Raw genomic sequence first — 5,068 nt, forward strand, 5'->3', positions numbered from 1 at the left:
CTTGTAATAATTTATTGCTAGCTTGCCGAGTATTTCATTCCACATTTTAGCCATTTTCAGCATATTTAGAGTTTTTCATGACACAGAGCTGTGCAGCAATCTCGATAGTCGCTGCCGTGACAAATTCAAATTAAATTGAATGAAAGCAGTATTCCTGCAGGCAGGTAATGGTACATTAAAATTATTTCTTTCAGCTTCCCAGAGACCTGAGAGGTGAATGGTCGATTTTATTATATCATCTTCAGGTGGACATGGGCAACTGCTATTACAATATCAGTGACGTAAATAATTTATGTAAATGAAGTAATAAAATTTTACTTGTGTGATATCAAAGACTGCTGTGATGAAACCTATTATGGATAATAATAAAAAAATCAAATTTCATTTATAGTTTCATGCTCTCGTGTTAGTCATCACAATCAATAGTGTTCATATATTAAAAAATCCACTGCAGCTTTTACATTTAGCGAACATAGCATAGTCCAACTGCTGTACGTATAATGACAGTAATTTTCAGTGCATTTCAGAGATGAAAGTAGCAAAGGACATGTTTAATTTAATAATTAGTTACAGTAATGATACCGTGTTCCATTTATAACGAGCCAGATCAGGTTTATATAAAAAATAGTTTGCAAATTAAAGATCGTACGTGCACAGCAGGAAATCTTTTAGTGTCGTGTGAATCCCCACGTAATAGATCGAGGTTCACAAAGTTAAAATATTTTCAACTGCAGAAGCTAATAGTGAGAATTGCATTTTATCTGTTGTGCTTGCAACAATAAGCAATATATAGTTAATTAAAATATTATGCCATACAAACTGCATATAAAGTCAAAAGCGCGGTGGGGATTACACAGCAAACCGTTTAATGATGATGTCGTGAGCATCCCTCACATTACTTTTAACTTTATACCTCTAAACAAACTTGCTGACACTGATTTTGCAGCACTTGTCGGTAAGTAGATTTATGTTGAAGAGACTTTTCATGAAATGGTTTGTGAACATTTATGCTCTCAGTCAGAATACATCTCATTTCAAGCACTGAAGTTTGTAGTTAAAACCAGAATACGAACCCTAAAGTGTATAAAGCCCCGAATGAAGAAGCAGAGGCTTACCGTACTGTATCCGTCCGGTACGGAGTTTTCTTACGTAAATGATGTGGCAGTTTTTATACACATCATTAACTGAACACTTCACACGGTGTGATGTATATGTGTATGTTTGTTCTGTAATACATTACAAGATGTTGTGAAAAACACCTTAACACAGGGAGTGATGCAACCTTATTACCTTGTGAATTATATGTATGTTGCACACTTACATAATAAGTATGGAAATGAAAAATCATTGGCAGAATATAAATGTGGAGAGATTAAAGGTAACAACTCAATGTATAGTTGAGACTCTTGAGTTGTCAGTAGGAACACAACCTAGACTGAGAATGTTGCTTAGCTTTGCAGTTAATTCATTTTCAGGGCTAAAAGAACAAGTACACATGCCATCATTGTCCCAGTCAGCTACACTATACTGGCAGGAGACAAAGGTGGAGGTGGGAAATGGGAGAGAGATTAGAAGTCATAATGGTGTGGGAGAGTGGATTGGCAGAGGGAATAGAACAGAGGAAGAGGGGGTTTAGAGGAAAGAGTTGGAGTGCAAAATGGCATGGATGAGGAACAGAGGTGGGGTGTGGGACAGGGGCTAGCAGAGGTTGAGGCCAGGAGGCCTGCCTGACTGAAGGCACGTTGTAAGGACAGCTCCTGTCTTTACGGTGCAATTCAGAAAAAGCTGCTGTTGGGGGAGGATCAAGATAGAACAGGTTGTGAAGCAGCTGTTGAAGTAGAGAATGTTGTGCTCAACACACCCCTCCAGCTTTACTCTTGGCCACAGTTTGTCTTCAGCTTGTTAGCACTCAAGCCCATATAAAAGCCTGTGCAGAAGTTACTGCATAGTTGGTGTATGATATGACTGCTTTCATTGATGCCTCTGTCTCTGATAGGGTAGCATCTACATATAGCACGGCAGGTGGGGGGGGGGGGGGGGGGAGGATGGGATATATTGTGCTTCACAGGTGCACAGAATAGGTCTCGCTCCCGGATGTCACACAGGGTGCCGTCGGTGTGGCGGGACGGTTCGTCGGAGCGGTGTGGCACTCAGCGAACCTCGTTTCGTAGATTGGGTGGGCAGTGGAATACAGCTATGGAGGTGGCAGTTCCTGGGACGTGGTTCAGAGGAAATTATTTAACAAGTGTAATTGTAGCTATTCTACCTTACTACGTCTCAAGTTCCTCTGATTTACTCTGGAAGTAAGGATACATTCTACATTATAAAAAATTGATAATGAATTATAAAATATGATAATTTGTTAATAACTAAAAATTGGCATTGTGTTACAAAAATACATAAGTAACCACTTTGCCTCTGCATAGTTTTACTGGCACTGTATATACTTCAGTAGATTGTTGTTGCTGCTCATAAACCAGGCTTTGGTATTTGAGGTACATAGCGTATACTCTATAGACGTGTGCTGGCTAGTGGAGGCCAAATTAGCTGAGAGCAATGTTTTGAGCTGTACTTGTTTTGTAGTGTACTGAGTCTACTAAGAAATGTTGTCATAATACTACATATATGTGAGTATACTCTGCATATTATTCACAATGTAACGCTTCACGCTTCCACATTTGGTTGTTTTTCTTAATGTATGTACAAACTTATACGTATAATACATTGTGCAATATTTTCAGTTTTAAGTCATCATTCCCTGATTAGTTATGTAGCATAAATCCGTACCATATAGATGACATGTTTTACAAATCCCTGATCTATATTTGGTCATTTTTAATGATTTGTTGGTGAATTTGATGACAGTTTCGCTACTGATTTACTGGTCATCTGTAATATATTCTGTTAGTTTTTGTAACAGTTGGCTAAACACAAAACTGTTCAAACAGTACAGTTATTATACTCCTATTCAAATATCTTTGTGACTAGACACATTGCAGTGGCAGGAGCAGTGTTGCCAATGTGCAGCCAGCCATGATAGACAGAGCTCTGCACGTCCATACAAAATGGCCAACACAGGTAGCATGTTGTGCTCAAGAAGGGACTACTATTGAGGTGACAGCTGATGTGTACCACTCGCGTCACTGAACTGTCAACAGAAAGTAATTTTATTCTGGTTATGATGCAGCTGAGAGATGAAAACTTGAAATAAGACATCATGCCTGACTCAGCAGATGTCAGAAGTTGGCTTAAAGGTAATGATTTTTACCCCTTTCTTTCCTTCCTTCCTTTGTTCCTTTGTCAGTGTGTATATGTGTGTGTGTGTATGTGGGGGGGGGGGGAGGGGGGAGATAATTAAATGTAGAAATAAGGGAAGAAAAAACTTGTCTGAGCCACTGTTTTTGTATGTTTTCTTTCTTGTCCATTTCCTTTTCATCTCCTCTCTCTCTCTCTCTCATGTGATTTATCTGAATTTATCTGTTGTGCACCTGGATTGTAGTGGTGGACTGCAAACTCTTACATACTTGCACCTCAGTTACTGTAATACAACACACTTAACAGATGATTGTGCAATTGAAACAGTCATGAAAGTTCATGAATTGAAATAATAATTGTATGGTTAATCCAGAAGAATCACTGACACTAGGCAACAGAAAAAATGTGTTTATAAATTAAATTATTTTCCACTTACAGCATTTGGTGCCCCTACAGGAAATCAATTAGTGGGTATATATATGGAGAGCTAATTAAACATACGGAATATATAACCAACACAGTTAAGGCTTATATACGAATTTGGCCTAGTGGATTCAGTGGAGCAGCAATTTATTTAACTGTTGTGAAAATATAAAATCCTGTAGTGGCTCAGTTTCAGTAAAGCCCAATCATTAGACCACAAAAAATATTTCTCACCACTATCTTACAATCCATGTGCAAGATATGGCATCAGATATCTCCAGTGTTCCACTAAAAAATAATTCAAACTCCCAACTACTGCTCATAGCTGAAAACTCGCAAAAATATCCACACATCAGCTGATGGACAAATCCTGTCACTGAAACAGAAAACTATTCAAAATCCTGAGCTGCTGTCCTCAGACTGTCCCTTGTAAAATGTTAAAAGTATAAAACCAGTTCAGCTAATTTGTCACTAAAAACAGGCACTGGAACATAATGCAAACCAGTATAACTGCTAACTCCCTGACTGACCAGTAGCAACAAACCAAAGGCTCACTGATACTCAGCTGTGAATACCCTTCACACCAATGAAACCTGTGGTTAACATGCTGAGAGGAACACACCTTCCGTTTCTGATTGTTCCCCAGCTTCACAAATTGTTCTAAGCTTACTGGTTCATTATCAGACAATAAAAATAAGCACATGCTAGCTCCTCGCATACCCGCTCCTATTCTCCCTCCCTACTCCACACACACACACACACACACACACACACACACACACACACACACACACACAAACGCTGACAGAGAGAGAGAGAGATCACTTCAAATCATTAGTATATAATCAAACATTGTCTGCTTATATTGAGGATCTTTCTGCACACTTTTCAATGTTGTTCTCAGAATTTGTGTGTGTTGTGTTATGTTTTAGTTACACACATCTTAATGGCCAAGTGAATAATTACCTGATTAATTACGAGGACTTTTCAAGGGAAAAGGCAGTAGGCACTGACAAAACACACAGCTGTGTTCTGTTTGGCCAAAAGACTCTGAATTAATTGAGAACAATGAGTGGCTGGCATATCACAGTGAAGGTAACTACCTACTACTCGTAAGTTGAGCCATTTCCGTCACTGCTTCACGAAGATGCCACGGAACCTCATAGTTGTGCTCCTTATTGACATTAATTCCTTCTGGGGCATACTAGTGATGAGTCATGCCATCAGAGTCAAAAAAGACAATCAACACAACTTTCACATTGCTGTGGACCTGCCTCACTTTTCTGGGTCCCAGGGATGACGGGTGCTTCCAATGCGCTGACTGGAACTGTGTGTCCGAGTCATACTCGTAAACCCAGACTCACCACCAGTGATAACTGTGTTAAGAAAG

This window comes from Schistocerca piceifrons, chromosome 9, assembly GCF_021461385.2.
Source record: "Schistocerca piceifrons isolate TAMUIC-IGC-003096 chromosome 9, iqSchPice1.1, whole genome shotgun sequence".
NCBI classification, from domain to species: domain Eukaryota; kingdom Metazoa; phylum Arthropoda; class Insecta; order Orthoptera; family Acrididae; genus Schistocerca; species Schistocerca piceifrons.